General features: G+C 43.8%; 1 long non-coding RNA gene across 1 annotated transcript in view; it reads right to left on the reverse strand.

The window, feature by feature from the left end:
* The window catches only part of LOC125642652 (uncharacterized), a 41,833-nt gene that overhangs the window by 13,490 nt on the left and 11,437 nt on the right, over positions 1–16,906 (reverse strand). The gene's annotated exons all lie outside the window — the stretch shown is intronic.

Consider the following 16,906-nt stretch of genomic DNA (forward strand, 5'->3'; position numbering starts at 1 on the left):
TAACTGTAAGCACCAGAGTTAAGCAAGTAAGGAAAAAGCACACTGAAAATCAAAACAGAAAAGGAACAAGGAATAATGTCAGCAATATGGCAGCTGGCGTGCATGTAGAAAATGTCCACCATTTAGTCATAGTAAGCGCAGCTACTTTGCAACAATGTGCAGACATTAAAGATAGAACGTGAGGATTCCTCAAATGAAAGGGATGAACCAGTTATAAACACAAAGAAGAAAGAAGCTGCAAACTTTTCCAATATGGCTAATGCACAAATAGTCTTTGTGTGATGTAGGACTAGAGTGACACAAGAGCACAAGTGAATGTAATAGTGCAAAACAGGAGGTTTGGTTCAAAGTATAAAACTTGAAGAGTTAACAGTGGGGGACAATTCCAGCCATGGCTAAGTCTGAACTGTCACTGAACTATAAAGGCAAACCAGTACAAGAGGAGGAGTTGCGGTGCACACAGGAAAGCAACCAGTCTTGGGCTTACACATGATGATGAAATTCAATAAAGACAAATGCAAAGTACTCCACTTAGGAAGGAACAATCAGTTGCATACAAACAAAATGGGAAATGACTGCCTAGGAAGGAATACTGCGGAAAGGGATCTGGGGGTCATTGTGGACCACAAGCTAAATATGAGTCAACAGTGTAACACTGTTGCAAAAAAAGTGAACATCATTCTGGGATATATTAGCAGGAGTGTTGTAAGCAAGACACAAGAAGTAATTCTTCCACTCTACTCTATGCTGATTAGGCCTCAACTGGAGTATTGTGTCCCGTTCTCGGCGCCATATTTCAGGAAAGATGTGGACACATTGGAGAAAGTCCAGAGAAGAGCAATAAAAATGATGAAAGGTCTAGAAAACGTGACCTATGAGGGAAGATTGAAAAAAAATGGGTTTGTTTAGTGTGGAGAAGAGAAGACTGAGAGGGGACATGATAACAGTTTTCAAATACATCAAAGGTTGTTAGAAGGAGGAGGGGGAAAAACTGTTTTTCGTAACCTCTGAAGATAGGACAAGAAGAAATGGGCTTAAATTGCCACAAAGGCGGTTTAGGTTGGATATTAGGAAAAACTTCCTAACCATCAGAGTGGTTAAGCGCTGGAATAAATTGCCTAGGGAGGTTGTGGATTCTGCATCATTGGGGATTTTTAAGAGCAGGTTGGACAAACACCTGTCAGGGATGGTCTAGATAATACTTAGTCCTGCCATTGGTGCAGGGGACTAGACTTGATGACCTCTCGAGGCTCCTTCCAGTTCTATGGTTCTATGATTCTATGAGGTGCTTGGCCATTAAGAGTCAGAATAATAAGTGGTGACAAGCCAGTAACCGACACAAGTGGACTAACTGTATCTTTTTGAAGACTTGTTTACAGGAAAGAGGTATCCCCTTGTGAAATACAAGATACAGTTACAAGAGGACACAGCGCCCATTCTATGTGCCACCTGAAATGTTCCACAAGCCTTAAATAAATAGACCAAAGGAAGAGGTTCAAAACGTGAAAACAGATGGCTTTGTCCATAGACTTTAAGAGCCAAAAGGCAGGGTTCATGCCTTAGAACTGTAGGGGAAAAAAGGAATGGAATCATATCTTGCATTGACCCCCAGGAGTGTCACAAAAACATTAAAAGGGAACATTTCCACTTGGCTGTAAGTAATGAAATGTTTGCTAAAAAGGCAGAGGTCATATTCTTCAGGAAATTAGGTGGAATGACAGGCACTTGGCATGTTCCTTTGGTCAGGGAAAACTCCCAGATGTGCACTTTCCATACACCACATGGCTCCTTAAGATTCCCTTTCAGCTTACATGTCAGCCCTAAAAATATTTCATGGCACAATGTCCCAGGTGCAAGTAGGTCTCACAGGATTTGAAAGTACACACTGATGACATAATACACAGGCACAGCACTGCTATTGAACATCACAAACTATGGAGAGCATTGGCACATGCAAGAGGCCATAACCTTATACCCAGCAGAGTCAAATGTCAATTCCAAACAACTTAAATAGTCAGAGAGGAGAGAAAGTGACCACAAAGGGAATGATGCCTGATGCCTCTAAGATTCCTGCAATACTGAACATGCAGAGACCCAAAAAGGTGAACAAAGGAATCTAGAGATTGCAAGGCATGTTGAAATAGGTCAGTAAGTTCACACCCAACTATGCAGCTCAAACAACTCACCTAAGAAAGTCCCTTGGCACAGATATGTAACAGGCACGGCAGCCTGAGCATGAGCGCGCCTACAAGGATTTGAAGCATGTATTGACATCAGTGCCAGTGCAGCAATTCTTCAATGCATTGAAAGAGACCAAGTTTTCCACAGATGGAACAAAAGGAAGGTTGGGAGCCATATTGCTATAAAGATAAGTATTGAGTGGCTGCCTGTAATGTATGCTGTGAGGGTGACAACAATGATAGAGAATGTATTTTTGCTAACTGAGAAAGAGATGCTAGGCCATGCATGTGGCTGCAGAAAGTTTCTTGATTTTCTCTTAAAGTCATAGCTGCAAAGCTGAAACTGACCATAAATCACTGATTGCAATAAACAAGAAAAGACACAGAGTAGCACCACCGGGGATACAGTGATTGCTTTCGAAAGTACAGTAGCATGAAATAACTCTGGAGTTCCAGCTAGGCTGTCACCCAGTAATTGCAGATGCCCTGTCAAAATTGTATGTTTGGCTTGATGAGACACAATCAGATGATTTGGAACAAGCAGAAGCAGCACATGTGAACTTGATAAAGCATCATGTGCTTTATCACCAGCAATATGGGCTGAGCTGAGAAGAGAAACAGCCAAAGCAGCCCCCCTACCCCCAGTGGTGCTGGAACAATTTCTACAGTGGTGGTGCTGAATGCCGGTGGTCCCCACCCCAAACTTTTTACCTCACCCACCCTACTCCTGTCTGTGCCCCCCCATCCCCTCAAAGCTGGGGCCAGGAGTGGGACTGTGGCTTCTGGGGGGGAATGTGGACACGGGTAAGGGGGCCAAGGCTGGGACCCAGCGTGCAGGGCTGGGAGCAGAGCCCCCAGTGCGGGGCCAGCGGTAGCCAGGACCCCGCGTGAGGACTCCAGGTGCGGGGCCACGAACACAGCTCTGGGCATGGGGCTAGTGACAGCCAGGAGCTAAGCCCCCAGGTGTGGGGCCAGGAACAGAGTCCTGGGCACAGGGCTGGTGGAAGCCAGGATCCTATGTGCAGAGCCCCAGGGTGCGGGTCTGGTGGCAGCTGGGACCCCATGTTTGGGGCTGGGAGCAGAGCCCTGGACGTGGGTCCAGCGGCAGCCAGGACCCTGTGTGCGGCACTGGGAACAGAGCCCCAGGTGCAGATCCTGCAGCCGGGAATCGGGACCCCGGGTGTGGGTCCAGGAGTGGAGCCCCGGGCAGCACTGGGACCCTGGGAGTGGGGTGGTGGGCAGGACCCACCACAAAAACTGGGGGTGCAGTAGCACCACCCGCAACCCTAGTTCCTGTACCTATGCTCTTTCTCCCCGCCCACCCATCAGAGGGGAATCTTTGAGTGTCAGAGAGCTGACACAGTCAGGAGTGCTCTACCAGCTACTTGGCTGGCTCACCAGCCCCTCTGAGGCCACTGCAGCTGGTTTAACTTGGAGCAGTCCTTAGTGGTGTAGCAAGGGCCCGGCCCAAGAATACTCAGACAGACTTGGGGGTCGTTTAGGGAGACTGATGTTGGTATATAGTGTGTGTGGGAAGGGGGGGTTGTAACTTTTATTGTTTCTTTATAGATGCGGTGAAGGCTAAAGCTGTGTGTAGTCTGGTGGGCCTGTCAACCAGCTTGGGGAGGAAATAGGCAGCCACACCCAACTCTGTTTTAGCCTGCAGTGCAGGCTCTGTTATTCCTCTGCCGCACAGTCACAAGAAATGCGGGAAAGTAACCATCTTGACCTAGACTGCAGGGTCCTCCACCCCACATCACAGCCCTCCTTTAGCCTCAGGGGAACTACAGGCCCTACCTGCCCTGTTGCAGCCTTCCCTCCTGCTTCTCAGAAAGGTGTTTCTCTGTCCTGCTCCTCCCTCTCTTACAGAGCTGGGTCCTTACTTACATCTTCCAGCTGGGAATCAGAGCCAGGCATTAGCTGCTGCTTAGCTAGATCAGTTGGTTCTCAACACATACCTGCTGGGCTTCTCCTTATGCCAGAGCTTGCTGCTCCCTGGCTCCTCAGACCCTTGAAGGGACAGACCACCCTGCTATGATGTGCCACTATTTTCTCCCTTTAATGTTTTTATAGGTTGCTTTCAATTTTTGGCCTCTATACAAACTCACCTACTCTTCGCTATTCACATGATAAGATCTATCTTTAAGATCTTAACTATACTTGGAAGCAGACAGTGTTTTTCCCAGGAATTGAAATGGGGGGGGGGTGTTCGAATTTAAGGGGGTGGGGGGCGTCAGGGCCGATGAGGGGTGAGACTGTGAGGGTGAAGGTGGGCTGTATGGCACCATAGGAAAAACTGAAAAATGTTTCATGACCATTTTATTAGATTTAACTCATGTTTTAAAATCATCACACAAATTAAAGTTGGCTACTCAAGCCTTCTATGAAGCACTACATCTACATCCTTCTTGGTTTCTTGATATAATTTTGCACAACTCTGTTAATGAACTTCTTGAACGCAATGCGTTCATCTTTGGTGGCTTCTCATGTGTCCAGTACTTCCATTCCTTCAATTGATATGCTCATTAGTTCATTCACTTGATCAAGCAGCAGGCGACTTCTTTCAAAACACAAAATTCTATTCAATGATGAAAAAGAACGCTCAGCTGTAGCTGTTGTGGCTGGGAGTAGCAAGAGATGAATTCCTAGTTCTTTCAGCCCAGGAAACATAGCATAAAGATCGGGTCGAGCCACTAGTGATGATAAAAAAGAAGTTGAAGTCAAACCTTCATTCATTCGTCGTATGATATTCCACTCTGTGTTCAAATTCTCTATTCTGTCCTGAGCACATGGCAGCCCCATTGCTGGTAGTGCCTCACTCCACTCAACTATCGGTGTTTTATAAGACAAGGATCTGTAAAAGCTACATAGAGGTTGAGTAGAATCTAGAAATCGCTGTTGTCGATTTTTAAGAATCAAGTCTGTGTACTTTTTCAGCTGTCTTAACAAACACTTCTTGTCCTCTTCACTGAAGGATTCAATATAAATGCCTTCATTAGTCAAATTCTGGACTGAAGTCTTTGCTTCTTCCAGTACTTTTTCAATGGATAGCTCTCTGATTGATCCAAATGTAGCTTCTATTGCTGGACAAAGATCTACTACTGTTGTAGCAGATGCCTGGATGGCATTGTTTAATCACCCAAGTGGTTTCAATAGTAGACTTACAAGAGCGAGAATGGCAATAGTCTTCTCTGAATGTAGTAGCAAAAGTAATCCACCAGCCTCACTACTTAGATCCATCCCATCTTGGTAGATACTTTCCAAAGCCAGTAATAATAGCTGGAGTAATTTTAAGACAACAGCCAAGTATCGCTCAGGAGAAAGCCAGAGGCTTTTCCCAGGTTGGACTAATTTGAACTTCAGTCCCAGTGTATCTTCTATATTTTCCAAGATATTCCATCTTTTTGGACTCTTGCTGAAAAAAGAAGATAATGAAGACATTAAATTTATAGCTTTTTAAATGTCTTTTGAAGAGTCTGCTGCTCGTACTAGCTGGAGTAGATGGCCTCTGCAGTGTCTGTAGGAGATTAGGGTTACGCTTTTCTCTGAGCAAAGCTTGTGCTCCACCATGTCTTCCAGAGAAGTTTGCAGCTCCATCAAATGCACAAGCAGCCATCTGTTTGGGGTCCACTGACAAGCATTTAACTCTTCTAAGATGTGGGTTGTCACAGATGCAGCCAATCTGTCTTCTATAACTTGAACATCTAGACATACATCTACTGGCCTACCACTGACATCAAGATAATGTACACAATGATTTAATACTTGATGCCCATTTGCATCGGTGCATTCATCAGCCATGTATGTAAATTTTTTGAATGTGGTGAGAGAGTTCTTCACTTTTTCAACTGCTGAGACTTTCACTGTTGCACCACATGCGTCTAACCAGTCAGTTGAGTTTCTTGCGGAAAGATAGTGAGCATTTGCTGGTCTTGTTCGGAACCAGTGTTCAACTTCAGGATGAACAAGTGACAATGCACTTAACATTGGCCTCCAGTTTGTAGTGTTGGGCTATCTCTTGCTTAAATAGAAAGTATGTTGCCACGGCCATGTTTGTTCCCATGAACTGTGTTGTGTCTCCAGCATTCTTAACAGCTTCATTAACACTCATCAGTGTTGTCCTTGGTCAGTGGAGACTCAGAGTTCAGAGGTGCTTTCACATGAGTTCACCTGCCAGGTGCGGGGCAAGAAGGCACCTTACTCGTTCCTCCAGCTGTTCACTGTTCACTCTGGCCACTGTTGTTCATTGTGCCACTGTTCACTCCATCGCTCTGTTGCCAATGGCCCTGCGCCATCACCTTCTGCTGCCAGCTGCCACTATGACCTCTGCCAGTTGGTCTCTTGACGTTCCACCCAGTGATTTCAGCTGAACTCTCAGTGGGGGAACCTCGCTGCTAGAGCAGACTGGGCCGTCTCTTCCACAGAAACACTGTTCCACAGCAGGTCTAAACACTTAGACCTGATTATCAGTGATTTCACTGTAGTGGTCACTTAACGCAACAAAAGACTATCTACGGAGCCTAATCAGCTCTGTCTTTAAACAGTGGAAAGGGGCAGGTCAGACAGTACTTGTGACTCAGGCAGACCATCAAGCAAAACACCTGTCGCCACCCTCTCTCTTCATGCCCTCAATCAGCACAGGCTAAGTACAGTTCTACTGCCCTTTACTCCTACAATAAGAATAACAACATTTCTTTACCCCCCCAACACACACACGCATTCAAGTGATTTGAACCCCAGCCAAAATCCATCACTTGAGCAACACAGCTCTGTTTGCTGGATACCTAGGTAGATTAGGTGTGAATGTAAATACAATCTGGTCCTGAAGCCTTTCCCCCCAGCCCCTAGCTCATCACTAGCTGTCAAGGACAGCTCATTTAGACACTGCTTACAAAACATAATTTGAAATTATTAGGTTGGCCAACATCATCTAAATGAATGCACTGATGTCATAAAAAACAACAGCTGTACAAGGAAGCTAGTCTATGTTCATACTTTTCAAATCTATTATACTTTTTCAGATACACGTATTTTATCATACACTTTATATGCTTTTAAAGTGTGTATTAATGTTTCAATTTCAATTCAAATTTCCAAACAATCACTAAATTGGCAACACTGCATGTAACTAGTTCACAAAACTCGGGGGGGGGGGGGGGAAGCGGGGGGGGTAGGGAAATCCCTGGAAGCAGAGACAACGCGTAACTGTTGATAGTCAGGGTGAGGGGGTGCACAATTTAAAGATTCTGGTGATATGCTGCGGGGTTCAGGGCAAAGCACATAAACCCTGGCAGAAATCTGGTAAGGCACGTGACACCACGTCACACACACATACACCCCTCCATGTGTTGCCTTTGCTTGGGAAGTAGAGCCATGTCAATGATCTGTTTGGCTGCCCTGATGCTGACCCACACACTGGCCTTGTCTACGAGGCTGACACATCATGATGCTCCACCGATTATTGAACTGGTGCTATTTCCAAGTTAGACAAGGCCAAAACTGGAGTGTGGGAAATACATGGTTAATTGCCTGCAGCCCATCCCCTGCACAAGGTTATGCAAGAAAATTGTGGGTGGTTATTCTTGCAGTTAATCTCTGCCAAAAAAAATAAAAATAAAAATAAAGAAGAATGAAATTTTTGGAAGCATTTTTTCTTTCCTAATCATGTTTCTCAAACTCAGCGTAGTTAGTCATTCTCTGTACATACTCACTGTCAGAATAATAATAATAAAAAATCCTGATGAGATACTGTATAGGGAAACTAATTAGTAAGTGTTATGGTGCTCCTTATGCATGTTTACCACACTGCAGAGGGAATGCGCAGCTCTACATGCTGATGGCAGATGAGTAATGAACGGAGGCTCGACCTCCTTAAAACAGATAATGACCCAACAAATTTAGACTCTGTAATGATAAAAAATAAAGCAAAAGGCATGGATCTTTCTCACTCTCTCTGTAGGCATGCTTTCACACGGGCCCATACCTAAACACTTGTATAAATACACATTTAAAAAGGTAACTGGTCCTGTCCTAAAAATCAGCAGAGCAGTAATTCCTCTAAAAGCATTCTGAGGGCAACTTTCTCTGCTTTTGAATGCCACAGTCAGGATTCAATGGCAGTTCAGAGTCTGGTTTTGATCGCAAGTGTTTTGTGTGAGCTGTATCTTCTAGAATCAATGTGATTGCACTTCACTGCACAGCTGATCAAAACAACTGCTGCATCTATGCACGTACAGCACAACTGTGATCCCAATTCAGCTCCCTACATTACTAAAATAGCCAATGACAAGAGACCAGAGTTGGGGTGCGTTAGTCGACACAGTGTTCTTAGGTTTTCTAGTCTAACCAAATCCTCTTGAATAAGACCTTTAAAAATGAAGTCCTTGCTTATCTGTGTGAATATTAAAGATACCATGGCATTTTCTGTAATAGTAGGAGCTTACCTGACAAAGGACATTCCGGAGCTCACTATTCCCTGTCCTCCACTGTTGTTTACCCATGCCGTTGCTGTTATCCTGTCCTACAGGGGACTACGTTTCAGTAACGCTGAAGGGATATAGCTGGCAATGCACACTGAGATCCTTGGATGAAAGGTGTTGTAAGTGTGCAAAACTACGGAGTGTGTATACTTTTAGCAAAGAACCTTGGGATCCTTTGAGATGAAAGCTGCTATGCAAAATGTTAACATGTTATTATCATTACTTTATTATTGGTATTATCCCCATAGTCATGCAGGTGTCAAAATACGCAGACAGCGTCACAAAGACATTACCCTTTCTGCTGCTGCATAATGGAGCTTAGAACCCTGAGCACCGCATTGCTCTAACCCTGTTTTTTTCCCCCTCAGTCACGAAACCATTAAGCCACTAAGTAAAGGTTATGATGCTGGATTGTAACTTAACCTATGCTAACCCACCCTACTATTCATGATATTTACTCCTCTAGCTACCCTACTGGGTGACATTTGGTGGTGCAGCTGGTTTGAATACATTTCACCATTTTTTTTAATCATCTTCTTCATTTTTCCTTGGCTATACCTCAGCACATTATTCAAGCCATAAACATTTTCTTTTTGCTTACTGTGCCATATTTAAAACCGAGTTAAAATGGTAATCAGTCACTATAAATTTCAGGAGTTTTCCTGGTCCTGCTTGCAGGCTAGAGTGCTCTGTAGGGAAGCCTGCAATCTGAGTCTTTCAGTAGTCATTCTGCAAAGAGCCAGCCTAGAGTAAGTTGGGGTGAGTTGTACCTCTCTGCTCTAGGGAGCAGCCTGCTTTCTCTCTCTCTCTTTTCTGGTTCTTTTGTGTTAAGGTTCTGGATTTTAAGAAATAAAGTACTGTTACATTGCGATCTTCCAGAAAGAGAATTTTATATTTGTTAATTGAAATTCTCTCTTTGTATGCCATAAACATAACACTTGCCCAATTATCTTCTATCTTAAGCATTCTCTGCACTTGTCTTACGCTTTTGTATTTTATTCTGAATGACAACGACCCCAATACCACAACTATACCCATGCAGGCAGATTCTTGTGCACTGTTCATGCTGAACCCCAGCAACTTCAGTAAGACTCTGCAGGGTGTGCATGGATCTAACTGAAGAGTCAAGGCCTGCATATGTAGCCAAAAATTACTTGCAAAGCTCATCTGGCTGGATGCCAGGTCAGAGATTTCCACTAACCCGGTAAATGGGGTTCCAAATCCAAATCTGTCTCCTTTTTTTCCTGTTAATTTCAGTTTGCATATCACAAGACTTCTTAACTCTGCAAACAGGGATTTCTGCATGGTGTAGTCAAATTCATTTGTCTCCTCCCTTTCTGCTTCTGAGATTGGGTAAGTAGGGCAGGGTGAATTTGGGGTGGGGTGATAATCAAATATTCATTCCTATTTTGTAACGAATTAGCTTTGGCTGTGCCCACACCCCTGGTTCCACGGTATATTTGCTATCCAGATATATTCTAGCAAACAAATGTTATAGCCCAAATGGCTGTGGAAACGGCAAATTCTAAGTGAATACTGGAGAATATTTGTGGAAAGTGAATTGTGAATTCATAAACTTGATTGTTCACAAAGAGAAACTGAATACAGGGTTATACTCATTCACTTGAAGAAGAGAATCAGTGCCATGTGATCTACGCATTGAATCCAAACTAGCCAACCTACTTTGAATCTGGAATATCAGATACAATAAATAAATTGCTCATTCACAATCTAGAGACCAAGAGTGATTCGGTGACATTATTCAGTGAATAATTTAGAATAATGAATAAATATGAGAAAACCATGATCTGCCCAGAGACAATTGTCAAGGAGAAAAAAAAGTCAAAACTGATCAAATATGTTACTCACTGTCACTGAAAATTAGTCACCTAGCTTTACTCCCAAGACTATATTTAAGTGATGTTGTCATTCACAAATAGGAGACTTATTTGCCAACCATGTTGAGTGGAAGCAATGGTGCTGAGCTAATGTCTACTGTTCCATCACAATTTTAGCACTAAATCAGACCACCCCCTATTGCTGAGTGACACTAAATATCTACTTTTCGGAGATAGCTATTCAGCTAGAGAAAGGTTTTGAAATGAACTACAGATGGCTTGTGTCCACTGCTGATTTACTCCCTCCCCATCACTATTGACAAGTAGAATATACAGCTCCTTTTTGTAGAGTTTTCCAGCCATTACAATACCCGGGGTGCTGGAACAATTTTTATAGTGGGGGTGCTGAGTGCCATTGAACCAAACTCGAAACCCTGTATACGATAGAAACCACTTCAAGCCAGGGGGTGTGGTCGCATCTCCAGCACCCCTAGTTCCGGTACCTATGTCTGATACATAAAATTTGAAGAAAATTAATGTAAAAAAGATGAAGACCCTATAATCCTTGCTATATTATAAAACTCCTTGATTTCTTTTAAACCTTAATCATTAAAAATGAGTAGCAGGTAGTAGTCGGGAATTACTGGTTTTAGAACAGATTGGTCTGATAGAGGTACACATTGGTTAACTAACTGTAATATGAGCCTACAACACTAGATGGCAAACTAGTGTTATTTTTCACATCTGTGTCTGAACTTGATCTATTTCAGGAGTCTAGTTTATACCCGCTTTACAAATACATGGGGCCATAAAACATAGTTTTATATATATATGAAGTCTTAATTTTGCTAAAATGATCTTTTCCAGCTGTCTGTTTTCTCCAGGTATTGTAACGCTCACCTCTTCAACTGCCATCCCTTTTACTTCCCATATATCAGATGGATTCTGCTGAACCAGTAACACCTAGGTATAGAGTGTTAGTCACAGAGTTTAAGGCCAGAAGGGACCACCTGATCATCTAGTCTGACCTCCTGTAAATCACAGGGCACCAACGCCACCCAGCACCACCAGCACGCCAAACCCAACAACCGAAATGAGACCAAGTAAATGAGACCTACAGGAGACTAGGCCATTAGGTGCTACGGGCAGAAAAGAGGAGGAACTGAGGTCCACCAATGCTGAAAGCTCCTGTAATGGCAGGGAAATGATTACATGTGTTAATTTGAGATTGGTCCAAGCTGCAGAGTTCAGATCCAAAGTTCTCTTGTGATTACACAACTCAGATGAGAAAACAATGAAGCTGAATATGTAGGTATACATAGATAGTATCATTATGTATTTGTACTGTGGTAGCACCTAGCAGCCCCAGTCATGGATTAGTGCCCCACGGTGCTAGAGTCCTGTACAAACATGGAACAACAAGACAGTCCGTGCCCTAAAGAGTTTACATCAATGCCTGTATATAAAGACATGCCTTTTCTTCTTCCCTCACATAAAGAAGAGATTTTGGTTTGGGAGTTGTGAAATTCCTTCTCTTTTTCTTTTACATCTATCGATGTGTTTGTTTATTGTGTGAGAAAAGATATCAGCTATGGAGCCAAGTAGTTAGGAATTTCTTTTAGGAGCCTGTTCCCCTCTTTCCTATGTGCACAGAATGACCCTTTCCACTAATAGGAGTTACACATGTAGAAAACTGAGTCTTTGAGACCTCATCCTGAATAAACTAGCCAAAGTCTAAATTAGAACAAGTCTAATCAAGGAAAACACTGGCCTGTGAAGAGCCAATACCTTATCCTATCTGTTCCTTAGAAGGGAGTTGGCGGGCTGTTTGGGTCAAGGTGAGAATAGTACATACCAATAAGCTTCTACTCACTACTTGGCACTCCAGTATGCCTAGTTCTTGGGACAGTCTATGTCCCTACTTCACCTGCAGTTGTGGTGCCTGAGAACGTCCCCTGTGCAGGTTCAGATGGGGAGACAGAAAAATTCCAGTTCAGTCTTTAAAATGAGCTGTTCTTGGAAAGACAGCATGATCTTTTTAAAATAGTCTAGGCTCAGAGTCAGGATGTGGGGGAGAGGGGCTCCCCTTCCCACGCCTCCAATTACAAGAGCATTTTGGAAGACTCTGGCCTCTAATTGTCATCAAGTTGCTTCCTTTGGTGACTAATAAGAAGTCCTTGAAAGCAGGTGAGCTTCTGGCCCCATCTGTACCTACAAAACACAGATTTCAGCCAGGGAGATTCCCAATCACTTCAGACTGTGGCTCCTTTAAATTTTTTCCTAGTTATATACTAGTCAATCCTTTTCCTCCCACCACTCTGAACCATGACATTGCTCAGCGTGTCCGCACGTGCCATTCCTGGAGCTCAGTGTGATGGTATATATGATGATCAGGCTGGCAGAGTCACAAACCTTCCCCCCTGGGAATAGAGAGGCAGCAGAAAGCCTGACTGGGCAGTGCACATTCACTAAAGAAGAGAGACTTCCTCTTCAGAGCAAGGAGTAACCTTAGCAGATGCAAAGTCCAGAGCATTCAGATTGCTTTTGTGGGCCAGGAGGCACACAGATGCTGCTTTCAGCTGTTTTGGGGCCCTTAGTAAGTACAATATATTATGTGTATACTCTGCTATTTAATAATACTATTTCCCTCTGTATAAACCAACTTATAGCACCAATGAAAAAATAGCTATGGACCATGAAACAAGTGGGAATGGCTAATCAATTTTTATCACTAATATTGTGGGTAAGCCCAATAACTCTGTATGAGTTATGAAAGGCTTCCTCTGCTCAAGGTAGATGTGCCTATGTGTTTAATGTGTTTAATCTCCTTTTAGCTGTCATATTTTAGTTCAGTTTAATAATGGAAGGAGTGGAGAGCTAAACACTTTAAAACAAAAAATCTTACATTGCACTTTTTTTTTTAAAATTCAGGCATGTGAAATACAGAAAGGTGTGCTGGCTATAGGAGGTGTGCTAATGATGTAGTGCAGGAGCCTTTAAAAACCTGGGTTCAAATCAAGCTTAAATAAGCGACAAGCAAATTGGGGCTACTGATTTCAATCAAGTCCCCATTTGGCTACATTAAAACTGCCACATAACAATGCTTTAGCACTTAAAGAGAGAGACCATCAACTAAAAGATAAGACATCTGTCGGAAAATGCTTTAAGTGTCATTTTTACCAATGGTTTCAGAGTAGCAGCTGTGTTAGTCTGTATTTGCAAAAAGAAAAGGAGTACTTGTGGCACCTTCACTGAACGCATCCGATGAAGTGAGCTGTAGCTCATGAAAGCTTATACTCAAATAAATTTGTTAGTCTCTAAGGTGCCACAAGTACTCCTTTTATTTATACCAATAACAACTAAAATTACTAGAACTGAAAGACATTAGAAAGTACATTTACTTTCCCCTATTTTTTCAGTTAGTTTACTTTGTGTATTTTGGTAGTGCTTTCTGCATGGTCAGTTTTGCTATTTCCCCCTTTCCATACAGTTGCTAATGCACCAATCTTGCAGTTTCAAGCTTTTAATTTTAAGCAATTGAATAGGACTGGTTGGAAAAACTCAGACAAAAGAGTTTTTTCATTGGAATTAGTAGATTTGTCAAAATCAAAAAGCTTTGTGAAGACAGTTTGATTTCAGAGAAGTTCCTCTGGAAGCCAGGAGGATTCTGAGGGAATCTTGCTGGCTGGGTGGGCCTCAAAACCTGTCTGGTTTCCTGCCAGCCTGCCTGCGTGGCTCCTCAGCAACATGCCTGGCAGGGTGTTGGAGAGACAGAGCTTCTAATATCCACAGCTCTGGGACTGCCTGCACACAGATTGTTCCAGGGCCGGGGACCCCAGCACTTCTAGGGTCTGTGGCTCTGGGACACCTCACTGTGTGGACTACCATGGCTTCATCCTCTTTCAGGGAGAATTTCAAAAATCTGGGGGTTTGTTCTTATTTGGAACGAAACCAAATTTTGAACTAGCAAAATCCTCTGTACAGTGGAATTACCTGCCTCTAGCCAGCTCTCCACATGAGTAATCTCACTGATTTCCATGGGACTACTCACATGCTTAAACAGGGTGACCATATGTTCCGTTTTGGCGAGGACAGTCCCTTTTAAGCCCTGTCCTGGCCGTCCTGACCTTTTTTTTGGCAAAAAAGTGGGATGCAGAGGAACATGCGGGCGCGGGGGTGAAGGAGGCAGCGGGCAGCGGCATTGCCAGCCCCATGTGGCAGAGTGAAGGGCAAGAGGCAAGTTCTGGCAGGGGGCAGGCAGGGCTTGGGTGAGCTGCAATACCAGTCCCAGCCTTTGGGAAATATGGTCACCCTGTCTAAGATGTGCGTCACTGCTCACCCGAGCCTTGCCTGCCCCGCCCCGCGCGGGGAGGTGGGCTCCAGCGAGCTGCTTGGGCCAGCCCCGTGTGGGGGGGCTCCGATGAGTGGCTCAGGCCAACCCCACAGTGCGGGGAGGGCTCGGGCCAGCCCCACATGATATCCCATTTTTCCTTTGGGAAATATGGTCACCCTATGCTTAAAGTTAAGTGTACGTGTAGTCACAGGAGATTGGTGCCTGAGTCCTTTTCTCTGATTTTTGTGTGGGGCTTTCACACAGCAACAAGGAAGAGAGAAGTATTTCTTCAAGCATGAAAAATTAGATTGTAAAACTGCAAGAATTCCCAGGAGCACTCAGGGCCAGGTGTAGTACCTGAAACTCCTTTGTAACTGAGTTTTGAAACGTGACTAGACTTCACATGGACAGTATTGCCTTAACATTTTCAAAGCACTGGTCAAGCCTAGGCCCTGCAAGAAGCTCCCTGTGGGCAACTGAAGCCAGTGGGGTTCTATATGGAAGCTGCTTGCTTGCAGGATCAGGGTTTAACTAATCAGGCCTCTCCCACACCCACCGTATTATTTTCTCCATGGGTCTGATCCTGGGAGCACCCACAACTCCCCCTCGAAGCTGCAGGATCAGGCCTTAAGATACCTGTTTTCAAAAGAGCTCAGGGGCATATTGTCACGTGCTCAGCACCCACAATTGGAGCAGGATTTCTAAAAGAAGTCAGCTCCCTGTTAGACACCTCAATGAGAGCCAGATTTCCAAAGCACTCAGCACCCAACAAGTAGCGCTCTTTTGAAAACCTAGCCCCCGTTGAGGTTGCTGAACTCCTGAAAATCTGGTCCAAAGTGACTTGTACAAGGCCCCAGTGCGAGTCGGTGGCAGAGCTGGGATTAGAACTCCTGCGTTCCAAACTCCCAGCCTTCTCTTGGAGCCTTTAGATGCCCCCTTGCCTCTTGCTCACTTTCCATGTTGTGTGTCCTGCTGTTTGTAGACACAAGAGGGTAAGCGACAGGCTCCCTGGCTGTGAGTTTCCATACACTGGTGGATTTATGTCAGACATTTCATGTTACTAAATGTCATTGTGAGTGATTTTATGGTTCTAGGTTAATAAGCTGTTCAGCGTCATGGAAGTACTGAACCGTGTGTTGCTCCAGTTGCTAGGGTGAGCACTCATTTTTTTATTTAAAACCGTACATGTAAAGAGCACAGTTCCCAGGCAGCTCTACCTTATGAATTCACCTTTTAATTTTTAAAAAAATTTATTTCCTCTTTTTCTAAATAAATACGTGTCTTATTCCAACCAGTGTGGTTTGATTCGTGCTAACCCCATTTCCTTCATGCCTTGCGTGTCTCAAGAGCCCATAACTATGAAGCTCCACCCATACATTAGGGAGGAAAGTATGAGAGACTAGAAAAGGAGCATAATTTACACTGGACAAGTGCTCTGGACAATTATTTTTATTAAATTACATGGGAAAATCTCATCAATTCAGTCTCTTTGCGATGACACAGACTCAAAGTTCTCCAACGACTATGACGTTCAACACCAATTTATTTTCAGTCAAGAAAGAGCCTCAGAACTGAAGCTATTTCTGTCTTCTGCTTAGAAATGGGAATGGTCCAAAACCGCACTGAGCCTTGGGAGAATTTGGATCAGGACCAGAAATTCACAGTTTGGACAGTCACCAGTGGAATGTAAACAAGGATTTAAAAGTGTAGATTTATAACATATAATCTGAAAATGATTTTAAAAATACAATGTAAAAAAAATCCCAGATTTTGGTTTCCCCAATACTTTGAGAACTCAGATGTTTCTTGTTGAAAACATTTCTTCAGAAGCATCTACTTCAGTGCCAGTGGTGGTGGTGGGGAATGTACTTTCAGATTTTCCCTGACTGCCCTGGCTTTGGAACAATAACTTACACATACACAAAGGAATGGGGGGAAAGAAGAGCTACACTGGAACACCCTACTGAAGGACTCCCATGTAATCTGTCAACATTTTTCTATCTGCCCCACTTTTTACCAGTAGGTACCACCTTGTATTCCTCACTGGCTGTCAGGAATCAGGGCCTGCAGCAGATC

The sequence above is a fragment of the Caretta caretta genome, chromosome 1, assembly GCF_965140235.1.
Source record: "Caretta caretta isolate rCarCar2 chromosome 1, rCarCar1.hap1, whole genome shotgun sequence".
NCBI lineage: Eukaryota > Metazoa > Chordata > Testudines > Cheloniidae > Caretta > Caretta caretta.